Below are 17,164 nucleotides of genomic sequence, written 5' to 3' on the forward strand. Positions count from 1 at the left end.
TGATAAATTATTTTAAATACATTATATTTTAGTTCCAGTTTATGGCTATTTAAAGAAAGAATTATGGATGACAGGAAGGAAAAAATGGGATAAACCAAGCAAAAGAAACAGAAGAAAAAATAGAGACAGGAAAAGTAAAAGATCTTCCCAGAAGGAATAAACTTGTGTTTCACTGCAGAACCACGTATTGTCTAAGGAGACCTAACCAAACTTTTCTTTTCTTATCAAGGATCAGAGAGTCAATATTTTGGCTTTACTCTGTTATAATTATTAAATTCTGTCATTGTAGCACTAAAGCAGCCATAGACAGCACATTTTTTAAAAAAGTGTGTGTGTGTGTGTGTGTCTATGTTCCAATAAAAACCTTACTTATAAAACTCAGGCAGCCATCTGGATTGGGTGGCTGGCATTTTTGGCTGACCTCTGCATTAGAGGTCAACAAATGGGGTCAGCAAACTTCTTCTATAAGGGCCACATATGCTTCTGTAGCTTATTTTTGTTTGTTGCCAATGTTTGGGTTTTTGGTTTGTTTGTTTTTATAACCCTTTAAAAACGTACAAAGCATTCTTAACTACAGGCCTGATAAAAAGTAACTGTGGGCCAGATTTGACCAGTGGGCAGATGGTTGCCTAGCTCTTGTCTAGAGCACATCTGTCTTATCTGATTCCAATTTGGTGGGTGGTATTTTACAACTCTGTGCATTGTACATAACTGATACAAAGCAGAATCATTTTCATCTCTAGACATGACATGCAAATTCTGTCCCACAGAGGTCCAACTGACTTCCGTCACTCACTGTGAAAGAAGCTAGAGTTGCTTCTATTTGCACATTCATTTTAATATCCCAGGTTTATAAATATACCTGTTTAGATTTCCCTTTAAACTGATTGCAACATCTTACCAGTTTATCAAGTTAAAAAAATTTAACACATGTTCAATTCTAAATCTGTATAAGAATCATGATTTTACTTTTTGTACATTACCTTTTTTTTTTATCTTTATTGGAGTATAATTGCTTTACAGTATTGTGTCAGTTTCTGCTGTACAACAAAGTGAGTCAGCCACATGTATACATATATCCCCATATTCCCTCCCTCTTGAACCTCCCTCCCAACCTCCCCAACCCACCCCTTTAGGTCTTCACAAAGCATCAAGCTGATTTCCCTGTGCTCTGTAGCAGCTTCCCTCTAGCCCTCTATTTTACATTGGTAGTGTGTATATGTCAATGCTACTCTCTCACTACGTCCCAGTTTTCCCTCCCTCCAGTGTCCTCAAGTCCATTCGTTACATGTGCATCTCTATTCCTACCCTGCCACTAGGTTCATCAGTACCATTTTTCTAGATTCCATATATATGTGTTAGCATACGGTATTTGTTTTTCTCTTTCTGGCTTACTTCACTCTGTATGACAGACTCTAGGTGCACCCACCTCACCATGAACAGCTCAATTTCATTTCTTTTTATGGTTGAGTAATATTCCATTGTATATATGTGCCACATCTTCTTTATGCATTCATCTGTCGATGGACATTTAGGTTGCTTCCATGTCCTGGCTATTGTAAATAGTGCTGCAATGAACATTGTGGTACATGTTTCTTTTTGAATTATGGTTTTCTTAGGGTATATGCCCAGGAGTGGGATTGCTGGGTCATATGGTAGTTCTATTTTTAGTTTTTTTAAGGAACCTCCATACTGTTTTCCATAGTGGCTGTACCAATTTATATTCCCATCAACAGTGCAGGAGGGTTCCCTTTTCTCCACACCCTCTCCAGCATTTATTGTTTCAGGATTTTTTGATGATGGCCATTCTGACTGGTGTGAGCTGATACCTCACTGTGGTTTTGATTTGCATTTCTCTAATGATTAGTGATGTTGAACACCTTATACATTCCCCTTTGAACACTGGCATAACGCTTATTTCCCACAACACCTCCCAGGCTTCCACTAGAGACTGCCGTAGTAGAGTGAATTTTGCCTGCTACCTTGAATCTGGCCTTTTACAGCCCCATCCATTCCCTGACACCTTCCTCCCTAGTACCTAGTCACTTTTCCACGCACCACTCCTCAATCCAAATTATTTGTTTGAAAAACCATCTCCTTCTAACCTTCGGCTTAATACGGTCTTTTCTTTTGTGTTTAGGCAAAATCCCACTCATAAATTTCAACTTTGGAAAGATGAGGATTATTGAAACAATTTTCAAAAATCTTGGCAATGAAATAAAATTGAACTTAAGGCTCGCTTTGACTTGGGACGTGAGTAATCCCACTCCTGGGTCTATGTAATGACTTAAATGTCCATAAGATTATGGATTACTATTCAGACATGAAAAGAAACAACTGCCAGTATATGTAATGATATCAGCAAACCTCAAATGCATTATAATAGGAGAAGGAATCCGGATTCAAAAGTCACATACCGTATGGTTACATTTTCATAACATTCTGGAAAATGGGAAACTATAGAGACAGAAAGATCAGCAGTTGCCAGCAAATGGAGGTGGGTGGAAGAGACTGGGTAGAATGATACAAAAAGTAAACAAGTTATCACAGAACTGCTTTCCTCTTGATTGTGGTAGTGGTTACATGACTGTGTTTTTCAAAATTCACACAACAGAACAGCCAAAAAAAGGAAGTTATTCACATTACATTAACAAAATTGAAACAGAAGAAGGTTTTTGATCAAAATGAGTGTAGGAATGAAATGTGAAGCACATAGTATTTGGCGTCTGCACAGGGAAGACCCAGGTGGCCGACAGACCTGAGTGGGGGAGGGGTGGGGCAGGGGTGCTGGTGCAGAGCTTGGGTGCGTCCCCGGAGGGTGAACTCAGGTGAGCAGCCACAGTGGGGGCCTCTGCAATGCCAGGTTCTGGAGTCAGTGGGCACAGGAAGCAGAGTACACAGGGGTTAAGGTGCTTTTAAAAGTTTATAGTGATCTGGACGTGAAAATGTTTTCCATTGTGCATTCAGTGACGTTTAGAGAGGCATATCTTCCCTAAACTCACTGGGATTCACCTCTCCTTTCTGATGCATTCAGTGAATTAGAAGAAAACTTTTCAAGCCCCAAACGTGAGGGCCATGATTTTGTTTTTAACCTGTATAATGAATAAAACTGCATCTCAAATCTGTACTGCATTACAGAAAGATTGCCGCTGTTTTGCTAACCAGCCTCTATTCCCTCTCACTTAGCTCCGCAGTAACCGACGGCGAGCTCTGTAAGTGACTCATGCTGGAGTGTCTGAATTCCTCATTCAGTCTTTACATGTGCAGAAAGTTGGAATTTTCAAGCCCCAAACTCAATGTGTTGGAAGCATGTGTTTCTATAATTAAATGATCTTAAAATTTCTTTTTCCAGCTCCCTTTCTGCCTGATGATAGAATGTTTAACTTAGTTAATTCTAGGTAAATTTAGGCTCTTCATGGTTTTTCCTGATCAGTCCAGATTAAAGTCAAGTTAGTTTTTTTTTTTAATTTTATTGAAGTGTAGTTGATTTACAATGTTGCATTAATTTCTGCTGTACAGCAAAGTGATTCAGTTATATACATATATATATATTCCTTTTCACATTCTTTTCCATTATGGTTTATCACAGGATATTGAATATAGTTCCCTGTGCTACACAGTAGGACCTTGTTGTTTATCCATCTTATATATACTAGTTTGCATCTGCTAATCCCAAACTCCCAATCCATCCCTCCCTCACCTCCCCTCCTGCTTGGCAACCACAAATCTATTCTCTATGTTCGTTAAGTCTATTTCTGTTGTAAATAAGTTCATTTGCATCATATTTTAGATTCCACACATAAGTGATATCATGAGATTTGTCTTTCTCTGTCTGACTTACATCACTTGGTATGATAATCTCTAGGTCCATCTATGAGGCCACAAATGGCATTATTCTATTCTTTTTTATGGCTAAGTAATATTCCATTATATATATATACATGCACACCACACCTTCTTTATCTATTCATTTGTTGATCAGCCAAGTCAACTCTTGATCTCCTCCTGGGGCACAAGGAGACCTGTCTGCTCTCCCAGGTGAGCCCTTTCTTCCCTGCCCCTCCCCCACAGTCATTTCTGCTCCATCCTGTTGGCACTTCTTGGGGGCTCCAGCTTGCAGATGGGAAGCAGAGAACCCAAACTTTCCTGAGATTCTACGTCCTTTTGCCTCATCTCACTCCTTAGACTTCCCGGGGAGGTGAGCAGGGCCTGTCTCAGATCCTGCCTGCATGTCTCTCATTCCCCCACTAACCATCTTCTTCTTCCCCCCTCCCCCATTAGGCCTGGGATCTTTAGCTTGGTGCAGGGGAGGTTGATATTTGGGGAGAAAAGTTGACTTCAGCTGCATTTGGAATCACAGAGATTCTGGGACTTCTGTGTCTACTGAAGGTTGTAGCATTTTAGCGCTTTAGGGACAACTTTCGCAGGGTAGTTACCTTTAAGGTAACTGAGTACAAGGGGAAATTTTCAATAAATCAGTGGGAAGTAGCCCATCAGTAAATACTTAACAATGTCACGCCCTTCACATCATGGTGAAGCATCATCCACAGCTGTTCTCTTCCAGAAAGTCTCGGGCAGAAGAGGAGGGGCCTGGGGCCACAAACATGTCCAGCTGACACTGCAGGGGCAAGCCTTCTAAAACTAGTCTCATTCATTCGCAAAAGAAATGGTTGCATCCCTGAGCCCCAGTCTTCCCTCATGCTCCCATTCAGATGTCCCAGTTTGGAAGTCTTCTGTTTTCTTGAGTCTTAGCTTTCTCTATCCTTTGGCCTCTGCACTAAATGGACTTCAGACTTGTAGGCTTAGAAAGCAGAGCTCCTGATGTAAGGGGATCTCCTGAGAAAGGCCTCTTGGGAAGAGGTCCATAAATAGACAAAGGATTGGAACAGACCACTGACAGCTCTTTCTTGTTGTTTCAGTCTTCTTTTCAGAATTTAGAAGCAATGAGTTTCCTCCCTTCAGGACTCCAGGATCTGTGGAGGTCCCAGTCTTGGGTCTGTGCTCACAGGTGCCCGAATGGATGGAGCAGTTCTCCCGACTCAGCCCCAGTCTCCCCCACACAAGCCAGGCACCATCTTCTTCATCCTCCAGGACTCAGAAGTTCTTGTTTTCCTTCCCTGTTTTCTCCCCATCTTATTTCTTTGCCCTCTGCTTTCCAGAACCCCACAACACAATGTCACTAAACTGGAAGGATTGGGGAATAGAAGAACAGACAAGGCCACCAGGTGCAGGTTTCACAGAAAATGTGCTCTCAAAATTGTTGTTTTTGAAATTCAGCTACTTCTGGAGTGGAAGGCAGCACATCTTGGAAGAGAAATATGTAGCCAAGTCCTTGGGCCCATGGAGAACTTGAGACCCTGCATCCTAGGGGAGCTTGATCCTGAAACCTTGGAAGCAGCATCTGAACCCAGTAAAATTGAGGTCAAATTCTGGCCAATTTCTTCACAGTCAGTAGGAGAAAAGACACAACTTGATGTCTGAGTCATACATGTTGACACTTAGACAGAATGCTTAAAGATGATGTTAAGAGGATACTTGATTTCTAGGCATAATCAAGATAGAGCTACTGGGAATGTAGCTTAGATCAGTGCTTCTCAGACTTTAATATGCACCTCAGTCACCTGGGGATCTTGTTACAAAGTAGGTTGTGTGTGGGGGGGTGCTGCTGCTGAGCTTACGCATTTCTAACGTGCTCCTGATGCCAGTGCTCTGGCTTCAGGGATCACCTCTAAGTAGCAAGAGCTTAGAAGGCAGGCTGTAGGGTCAGAGATGACCCTCCACTGATGCTAAGAGGAACCTGATACCCAAACACTTTCAGCTCATACTGAACGCTCCCTTCTGGTCCTCTTCCCCAAGTCCTGTCTGCTAGCTGCCCAGTGGTAGTCACCTTAACCACTGTACGACATTTCCTTCTCTTCTGGAGCAGCTAGTGCTCTTTCTTGTTCATTTTTTTATTTTCTGGCCACACTGCATGGCATGTGGAAATTCCCCAGCCCTGCAGTGGAAGCACAGAGTCTTTACCACTGGACCACCAGGGAAGTCCTAATGCTCTTTAGATAACAAGAAGGGAAAGCCAGCTCTGGCTCAATCAAGCAGATTTATCCGAAGGATACTTCACAGTTTACAGAACTGAAGAGCTGGCCAGCCCGTCATGGGACAGATGAGAAACAGGGTGATTCAGGGGCCTCCTGAGCACAAGCCCTAGGACCTCGCCAGCTTTCCCATGAGATGCCCAAATTCTCTGGGTCTTTAGGTTTCAAATTGGGGTCAGACGTTTTTACCTTTAAAGCTCTCAGCATAAGGCAGTTAAATTTGTATCTGCCATTCATCACTTGTTAAGGCTGTCATTGCTAACTGTGCGTTATTGTATGTGTGTGTATCTGTCTGTCCAGGGGAAAAGGAGATGGTAATGTTACAGCATGATTTCTCCCCAAATCAATTATAAAAAAAATTCACTTGTATATCAAATTTAGGGCATTTAAAAGATACTAAGTTACACTGTTTGTCCTACATATGTCTTGGATCTATGACTAAAATGTTCTCTGCAGGCAAGAGCTGTCTTTATTCACTTATTTTGCAAAGTAAACATGGCTTCTTGTCTAATTTAAAAAACACTAATTGTAAATTTTCAATTTACATTTTGAGACATACTTTCTTCATAATCAGGGGTTATATCTCTGAAAACATCACAACCGAGGAATTTGATTGGGGCAATAAAACAATGAATAAAAGAATGAGTTTTCCTCTTCTATTTACTGTGTAACTTTGGCCAATTACTTAAGTTCTCTGATGCTCAATTGTGTCTCCTACAACTGAAAGATAACAAACTCCTTTCTTGTAAGTTTGTTTTGATGATTAAATAAAATGAATACAAAGTGCTTTTGAAAAAAAAAATGAAGTTATTATATATAAATTAGACCTCAATAAACCTGACTTAAAAAACTATCTATCAATCATCTATCTACTTATCTACCTATCATCATCATATATTATGTTTACTTTCCTGAAAAATCTGAAGATTTAATTTCTTAAGTTGGAAAACAATCTCTAAATATACAACTTACCACAAAAGTACTATTTAAACCTATTTAAACATTTAAATTATAGCCAAAATACTCCACTTTTCCTAGTTTACCAAGAGTATTTATCATGAATGGGACTGGATTTTGTCATATGCTTTTTCTGCATCTATTGATTTGACCAGGTGATTTTTCTTTTTCACCTTGTTGATGTGATGGATAACATTAATTGATTTTTCAATGCTGAACAAACTTTGCCTACCTGGGATAAATTTCACTTGGTTGTGGTATACAATTCTCTTCATATTTTTCATTGTTGGATTCAATGTGTTACCATTTTGAGAAATCTTGCATCTATGTTCATGAGAAATATTGGTCTGCAGTTTTTTGTTTGTTTTGTTTATGTTTTTCTCATAATGTCTTTTTTTGTTTGTTTTTTGTTTTTTTTTCTTACCAAGATTTGTTTATTTTTCTTTAATAAATCTTTCTAGTATTTCTGCAAGCCATTAGTTAATTTCTAGGGTTATGGAAAAGTTGATTTTCCAGTATTTTTGTCACTCTTTGGCATTAAGGTTAATACTGGCTTCATAGACTGAGTTAGGAAGTATTCCCTGTGCTTCTATCTTCTGAAAGAGATTGTACAAAATTAGTATAATTTTTTTCTTTAAATGTTTTGTAGAATGCATCAGTGAATTATCCAGGCCTGGTGCTTTCTGTTTTGAAAGGTTATTAATTATTGATTAAATTTCTTTAATAGATTTAGGTCTATTCAGATGATCTATTTCCTCTTGTGCGACTTTTGGCAGATTGTGTCTTTCAAGAAATTGGCCCATTTTACCTAGGTTATCAAATTTGTGGAAACAGAATTGTTCATATCCTTTTATTATGCTCTTAATATCCATGGGATCTGTAGTAATGTCCCTTTTCAAATTTCAGATATTAGTACTTTGTGTTCTCTCTTTTTTTTTTTCCCCTTAGTCTGGATAAAGGCTTATTGATTTTATTAATCTTTCCAAAGAACCAGCTTTTGGTTTTATTTTTAATCATACTAAATTACCAAAGATGCCCAAATCACAATGCTCTCTCACCTCCAGCTTCCTGCCTGTGTTGTCTCTTCTCTGGAAACACCCTTAACCTTTGCTTTGCCTACCTGATTCTTGCTCAATTCCTAGTGTCAGCCTAGATGCCAGAAAGTCATCTTTTAACACTCTGCCATCCCAATGCATTGTGTCCCTTTTAAGTGATTCCTAACTATTCTATGGTTACTTTTATTGTAGCACTTTTCATGCTAATCAATAATTTCCTATTCCTTCTTTCACCTTACAATATAAGTTTCTTTTTTAAGGGAGTCTGACTTGTTTTACTATTGTACTTCTGTCACCTAGCACAGTGCCTAGCATACACAGTAGAAGTTAAATGCCTTTTATTAATAAACTATGAGAGAATTTTTAATTAATCTGAAAAATAGTTTGTTCAGATGACGGCTCTGTATGAAAACTGATTTATCCTGTGATTTAATGAGCAATGACCATTCAGCATTTTGGCTTTGTTTACCATATTTATGCTGTCAGATCTTGCCATTGGAAAATGAAGTGAACAATGAATCCTACTTATTGAAGAAAACAAGAATAAATGATTTAAAATATGACTATAATTAAATTTTTCTTTGGTATTTATTATAATAATTCTTTTAAATCACTTCTCTCAGAGCTGCCAGGCTACACAGGGGTTTCAGTTAACTAAAATGATTTCAAATTCAATGAAATTGCTTGATGCCTTTGGACTTGTTTCTACCAGACTAGATATCTCACATTAAAACATAAAGCAAAGGATGCAACACAATAAAACCAGAGCTGGAGTCTTATTGTTAGAGATTGTCACTAAGCACCGAACAGCAATTTTACTTGTAATGACAGGTTAACTGAATTCAAAAAGAAAAATAACAAAAATATTATGAGTTTTTAGGAATAAGCTGTTTTTTAAAAAGTTGATGTGATATATGCCAACATCAGTATATTAACCAAAATTTCGAGATAAATACTAGAGTGCAATAAAAGTATAGATTATACAGTGATTTCATTAAATGTTGAACATCTATTAATCTCCTTTCCCCTAAAGAAGCAACTCATTATGACTGGGAAACATTAGTAATTTTAATAGGCATTGGCAAAACAAAGTAGGACTCTTGGCACATATTATATCATAGTTTTTTGCAAATGAAAATTTTAAAAAATGAGTTTCATTGGCATTTGGCTAGTTGCCATTTCTACTGTCAAGAGTATAATCTTTAGAACTTATCAGTTAGCATGTGTTAGGCTAAAAAAATGATATATGCATGAGAAAAATTTTAATATTCCAAGAATCAGCAGTTCTATAACATCAGATTTGAGGCAACCTCAAATACTTTTTAGTTTATTCTCTTGCACCTTTTATCAGAACCATCCTGTGCTCATATTTTAGATCTCCAGAGTTAAGCTGCTAACTCAACCCATTATTTATCTGAAAGTAAGAAAGCCTTTCTTCATATTTCATATAAACCCCTTGTGTATACATGATGTTATCATACCATAACACATGAGTTATATTAGCATGACATGCCCTATGGCCCTCTGTGAGTTTCAGGATGATAAATCTGCTAAATAAATAAAATGTTCCTACTCCATTATGCACACTCCAGCAGCCTGTTTCCTTCTTAGAATTGACTCCAGAGCAGTGACTGCCAAAGACCCAAAGATGAGTTCACAAGTTAGTAACAGCAAAGCCAAGGGCAAACAGGAAAATAAAGAAAATATAATAGAGTTTTCTTTTTTTTAACAGAAACATTTTTTTAATTTAATGGAATATTTTTTATTTTAAGATAGTGTTTTTCCTATTTGAATTACTTAATAGATCCTTTAATTTTAGAAATGATGATGAAAGTATATAGTATTTTTGTTGTTTTTTGTTACCTTATTTGGAAAAAAATTGTCAATTCAATGCCAATTAATTAATTAGAATTTTTTGCATATTTATGAAAGACTCAGAATGGAAACTACTATTTTACAATATGACTTTGCAGTATGAGCTACTTTTTAGTAAATTAAATTTTAGATTAAAATTTATATCTAAACATATACACTCAAATATATATGTATATATATGTTTATATAACCATGATAGAAGATTCCTCATGTAGCAAGGATATTTAAAAAGACCTAAAATGACAGAAACCTGACCCATCTCATACTTCCTATTAATCATTATTGCCTAATAACAATTCCTTTCAGTTTAACTTTACAACTGCTTTTTAATGGGTGTTGCTTAAAGTCCATGGTTTGCCTATTTCTCTTTGGAGGTTAGATCTTGTTCTCTCCTAATTAGAAAAGTCATTTCGCAAAGAAATTCCATTTCATTGTTTCACCTCACCATTAAGTACCTATCATATGCTAGACCCTGGCTAGGTTTTCAAAATTCTGTTACACTAAGCACATAACTGTTCACACCACAGGAAAAAGAAAGGGCAAAACCTTAATTTGTCTCCAGTTAAAATGTACAGGAAGGAAATGAATGCTTTTTCCACGATTGTTTTCTCCCCAAAGAATAGAATGTGAGACAGGATCCATACATCTGTGTTAGAAATGCCACGGAATTTTTCTCAGCTTTTCCCTTGTTTCCTGATCAGTTATTCTTCACATTCTTATAGGAAAATATGCACTTCCTTTTCTGAAGATTCCAGATCAATCTGCTGAGGACTAAAGTGCATTTCTACTGAAAGAAGGCTCTTGAAATGTTTTCCATAAGCAAAGCCTATGTAAACATACAAACATTTCCCAATAGTAACACTGTGAACTGTTCTCCAGCTTACAACCACCTCTCAGCTGTGGACTGTCTCCATCTTCTGTATCAGTAGGATGACTCTAGACCCTGTACTGTTGCTCATTCATTTAACCAATACTCATTTCATGCTTATGATATTCTAGTACTGTGTTTGGCACGAGAGATATCAAGTAGTGAATGATACAGACACAGAACTTCCTATAGGTATTAGTTACCTAATATAAGGCAAAGACCATTATGCAGAAAGAGCAAAGGAAGGCTAGTCAGCTAGTCATCTGTATACGTTTGTAAGATTTTGGTAGAGGTGTTGAAGGCTATCCTCACGTAATCTTGTTTGGTAAGTACTCGTTATTGGGCACCATTTCCAAATTTACCTTTTGCATCTCACACTTCCTCTGAGCCCCTCTGCCTTCCCCACTGCAATTTTGCAAATTGGTCTGCCCTTTCCTGGTACCATGTTCTGAGTTCATTTTTCCCACCATTCCCTGGTTTCCACTCCCATGAGAATTGTCAGTGACTAACCAAGCTTTTATCAATCTAACTCTTATGCAGATTTACGAAATACCCATTTATAAAACAGATAAAAGCACAACTCTGCCTGAAGTGTTGACGGGGATGAGGGGGCTCAGATGGATCACCTTGCCTGTCTAGGGATGCAAACCTCCACTCCGTGATAAAGTCTGATAAGTCAAAATGCATCAGCAGTACCTCCAGTAAGTACACAGGTTCATTTTAGAAGGGTTTCCTGAGTATCAAAAAACAAACAAAAAAAAACAACGTAGTGTTTTTTCAATATTCGTAAGCAATGCATCCCTGTAAAGAAATAACAACTTATGTGGAACTCCCATGTATAAACAAGATCAAAGCAGTAGTCCATTCATTTAAGCTCATTTTAAAGTTCAAATATACATTAGTTACAAAGATAATTGGTGAGAAAAACAGGGCTAATTCTATGAGCACAGAAATTTGAGATTGAGCTTATGGGTGGCCGTTGTAGTTTTATTATACCTCCAAATCATTTTACTTTTTTTCTCATTTTGTTTCCTTTCTCCTTCACCTCCTGCTTCTCCTCCTCTTCTTTTTCTTCTTTCTCTCTCTCTGTGGCTTGGTCTCTCTCACACACACACACAACTCTCTCTCTCTCTCTCTCTGTGTGATTGACATATAATAAACTGCACGTATTTGAAGTATACAATGTGATACGTTTTGACACATGCATATATCTATAAAACCACAGTCACAATCAAGATAGTATACATATCCATCATCTAAAAATGTCTTTTGTACACCTTCATAATCCCATTCTTGCCCTTTCCCATATTCCCTGCCCCACTCCCAAACAAACATTGATCTGCTTTCTGTCACTCTAGATTAGATTTCATTTGCATCATTAATTCCTTTTACTGCTGAGTAATATTCCATGGTATGGATATATCATAATTTTTATTCCATTCACTTCTTTTATGTAGACAGTTGGTTTGTTTCCAGTTTTTAATTTTTTTAAATAAAGCTAATTGAACATTAATGTATAGATATTTGTATGACATATGATTTTGTTGCTCTTGGGTAAATAGCTAGGAGTGGAATGAATGGGTCTAAGGATAGATGTACATTTAACTTTTAAAGAAACTGCCAAATTGTTTTCCAAAGTTGTACCATTTTACATTACCATGTGAAGTATAAGAGAGGTACAATTTCTCCACCGCTGGTATTTTTAATTTTAACCATTCTAACAGGTATGTAATGGTATCTTGTTGTGGTTTTAGTTTGCATTCCCTTAACGACTGATGAAGTTGAGTATCTTCTCATGTGCTTATTCACCATCCACATATGTACTCTGGTCAAATTTCCTTTCAAATATTTTGCCAATTTTTTAGTTCCTTTCCCCCTGAGTTTGTTACTGAGTTTGAGAGTTCTTTATAAATTCTGGATATATTGTATATGTTATTTGCAAGTATTTTCTCCAAGTGGCTTGTTTCATTCTCTTACAAGTGTCCTTTGAAGAGCATAAGGTCTTAGATTTGATGAAGGCTAGTTTGTCAATATTTTCCCCTTTTATGGATAATGCTTTTGCCTGCACTCTTGGCACATGGCCTCCTTCCATCTGCAAAGCTGGCTGTCTTTCTCTGACACTGATTCTCTTTTCTCCCTTTTATACCTTTAAGGACACTTGTGATTACACTGGGATAATCCAGAAAACCCTCTCTGCCTTGAGGTCAGCTGATTAGCAACCTTAATTCCATCTGCTATCTTACTTCCCTTTCGCCATGTAAGGTAACAAAAGGCATTAGGATGTCAACGTCTCTGGGGGAGATATTATTCTACCCAACACAAGGGGGATTGTGAGTCCTTCCATTTAGTAACTCTACTTTGTTTTATGACCTTAAGATTTCCCTTTTCATCTCCATCTCCTAATTGCCAAAGGGAAGTTCTCATTTCCTTTTTGCCTTTTTCTCTCCCAGAAGTTGTGTATTTCAAAGATGTCACCTTTACATTATGCCTGTGCTTCAACATCTTGCATACTTTGAAATTTCTTCCTTGTAGTCCTTGCTCTGATTTGCCTGGCCATTTTTATAGTATTTTCTACTTAGACTGGACTTAATCTTTTTTGTGATAGTTTTAGATCTACATAGACTCTGTCCCTTTCTGTCCTTCCCACAATTTTTCCTGGTCTGTCTTTGCTTGCCCTAAAGCGCTATGTGCAATGAGGCTGCAGCTGGCACATGAGAGACACACTTTTCTTTTTATTCATAGTTATTTTGAAGTTTTAGTAGTCTCTGTTCTCAAGGTCTGCTGAATGCATAGTTTTTGTGTAGATACATTTTCCCTTCTTTTTGTTTTGTATCATTTTTGGAGGAGGTACTAGGGATCTGGTAACTAGCCTGCTGCCACTGTCTTAAGCTACCCACAAGTTTTATCTTTTGTTTTGATGTCACAACATTGAGAAAAGACTCCATCAGACAGAGAAGTACTTGTAAACAGTAGCCATTTTAATAGCTCCCTTTCCAAATTTGGGATACTTCTTTTCACTGGCCCCGAAGCTTAAGAGAAAAGTAGAAGGATTATTTAGAAGTTAATTGTCTAACATCATGTACTGACTGTTTAAATGTCCTTAACTGATATTAGTCAACTTGGAAGTTATCAAAGAACCTCAGTCAGTTTGAATCTTGATGGTTTTGAGGACATTTCAAAAGTACTTTTAATTTTGAGATATTACTTTAAAAAAACACACACACACATCAGATACATCAGTGCCTTGCAGTTCCTTGTAAGGATGCTGATCCTTGTCTTGTGAGATGGGTAACCACCAAAGTGGTGTCTGATCAGAAGAATGACTGATACTAACAGAATCACTCTGGGTGCTGTGTTTGAGGAGAGAACATGGGAGGTATAGTCTGAAGCAGGAGACCGGTGGAGTGTCTGTTGTAATAATACTGTAAGAAATGTGGGGTCTCACACCAGTGTTCACAGTGGCACTATTTACAATAGCAGGCCGTGTAAGCAACCTAAGTGCCCATTAACGGATGAATGGATAAAGAATATGTGGTATATAGACAATGGAGTATTAGCCATAAAAAGTGAAACATTGCCATTTTCAGCAACCATCTCTGTGGATGGACCTAGAGAGAATCATACTAAGTGAAGTAAGAGAAAGACAAATATTATGTGATATCACTCACACGTGAAAACTAAAAACATGATACAAATGAACTTATTTACAAAACAGAAACAGACTCACAGACATAGAAAACAAACTTATGGTCACCAAGGGGGAAAAGTGGGGAAGGGATAAGTTAGGAGTATGGGATTAACAAATACATACTACTATATATATAAAAGATAAACAACAAGAATTTACTGTATACCACAGGAAACTATACTCAATATCTTGTAATAACCTACAATGGAAAATAATCTGAATATACATACACACACACATATATAAGTGAATCACTTTGCTCTACACCTAAAACTAACACAATATTATAAATCAACTATAGTTCAATAAATAAATAAATAAATAAATAAGAAATATAGGCTCTCATAGTAGCCATGGAGTGGGTGAGAGGTGGTCAGATTCTAAGTATATTTTGAAGGTAGAGCTTATAGGAGTTCATCCTAGTTTGGATGTGATATTTGAAAGAAAGAGAGTAGTTGGGGATGATTCCATGATTTGGTGTTTGAATAGATGCAGGGTATGAAAGGGGCTGATCTGGACAGAAGATTTAGAAGTTTATTTTAGGGATATTAAGATTGACGTGACTATAAAACATCCAGAGGAATTTCAAATAGGCAGGTAAATATATAGGTCTGGGATTCAAGAGAGAGACAGAAGTCTAGGATGGAGTTATAAATATTGGAATCATTAGCATATAAATTGTTTTTAAAGCCACAAGACTGGATAAGTCATTAGTGGAGTGAGTTAAGAGAGAAAGAAGTCTAAAGACTGAGCTCTGGGCACACCAGTATTGAGACTGGTAGGATGAGCAGGGAATAGCAGAAGAGATTATAAAGTAGGAAAGAAAACCAGTGGAGTGTGAGGTCCTAGAAGGCAAATGAAGAGAGCACTTCAGGGAAGAGAGAGTAAGCCGACATTTCAAATGCAGTGCAGATGAAAGAAATGAGAACTAGGAACTGACCGCTGAATTTAGTAACTTGAAGGTCATTAGTGGCCTTGCCAAATGTAGTTTCAGTGGAGTGAAAACAATACTTGAGTGAGTTCAAGAGAGATGGGAAGAAAATTGGAAGTAGCAAGCATAGATGATACTTGCAAAGCTTTCCCCCCAGCTGTAATGGATGTAAAGCAACAGGATGAAGTTGGATAGAGAAGTGGACCAAAGGGCATTTTTGTTTTGTTTCTGCTTGAAGTGGGAAAAATTACAGCATGTTTATATCTTTGTGGGAACGATGCAATAGAAAGGAGAAACTGATGATGCAGAAGAATTTCTGAATCAATGGTCTTGAGTAGAGATGAAAGGATAGGATCTAGTCCACAAATGAAGATGGAAATGTTGATGTCATACCTGTCAATGAGGAGGAAGCAGAGCAAATGGGCAGGTAGATGAGAGTAAGTGGATAAATGGATGATGGGACCCTGTGGAAATTCTTTTCAGATTGCCAAGTGAAAGTAAGGATAGGAGCAGAGATCTTGGAAGTTAGGAGACAGAGAAGAAGGTGTGAGGATCAACTGGGAGACTGGGGGAGAGACTGGATCTGAGGATTCTGGAAAAGTCAGAATCGAAACACTGGAGCATGAGAGGCAGTGGAGGTATGGGGTAGTTGTTTTGGGCTATAAAGCTAAAAAGATAATTTAAGACTTTTTTGATGTATTTATCTTACCTAATTCATTTTGGGATAATATTGTTCTACAATTTTTGGACTTGGGGAAATTCTGAGGATGCTTAGAGATGACAAGGGTAAAGAAATATCTGACATTTGGCATCTCTACCCCATCATGAGAAAAATACTCAGAAAATTCGGGATGTAATATTTTAAATATTTGATAGTTTTTCTTTTAATTATACTAACTTGGATAGAAACAAATTTGTAGATCTTTATCAAATATGTTAAATTATATTTTTTAGCATAGAAGATTTTTATGCTAAGTTTCAGCCTAAAGCATTTTGTATGTAAAATTTAAGTTCTAACAGAAACGTAATGTGGAGGAGAATGTGTTTTCACTCTTTTGATATGAAGCACATCTCTAAGGTTACTGAAAATTTTTAGTCTATGGATAGATTACTACTGCATGGAAAAAGGAATGAAAAGGAAACATAATGCTTTTTCCAAAACATGCCAAATATCTTGTTTTGAAATGAGGTTTTGAATAAAATAGTTTCCCAAATGTCTGGTTCTCTGAAGCAGTAAAGACTATGAAAGTGTTTACTGTGCTTTTGGCAAACAACAAATTCTCAGTCCTCAAAAGCATAGCTAACATTTTTCTATTTGAGGGAAAGGAGGCATACAAGTAGCAGGTTTAGAGAACTTTTATCAGCTCCTGAAGTTAAAAATTCACAGTACTATCTACACACATAGCAGGCACTCTGAGCAGACTTCTTGGACCAGTAAATGAGTACACAATATACCATTCTCTCCCTTTTCTGTGACAAGTTGTAAAAATTTGCTTTGAAACGAAAATCAACTATTTCTTTCCTTGTGCCAGACAAGGCAGAATTCCCTACCTTCAATTCAAAGGTCTTTTATTTGAGCAAGGTTCAAGCTGGAATTAGATAACTTCCCTTTTGCTCCTTCTGCTTGTTCTGAAACTGCAGAAGAAAAGCATGAAACCAAATACTGAGGGATGCATTGCACGAGTACCACTTCAACTA

This window comes from Hippopotamus amphibius, chromosome 6 (genome assembly GCF_030028045.1).
Source record: "Hippopotamus amphibius kiboko isolate mHipAmp2 chromosome 6, mHipAmp2.hap2, whole genome shotgun sequence".
Classification (NCBI taxonomy): Eukaryota; Metazoa; Chordata; class Mammalia; order Artiodactyla; family Hippopotamidae; genus Hippopotamus; species Hippopotamus amphibius.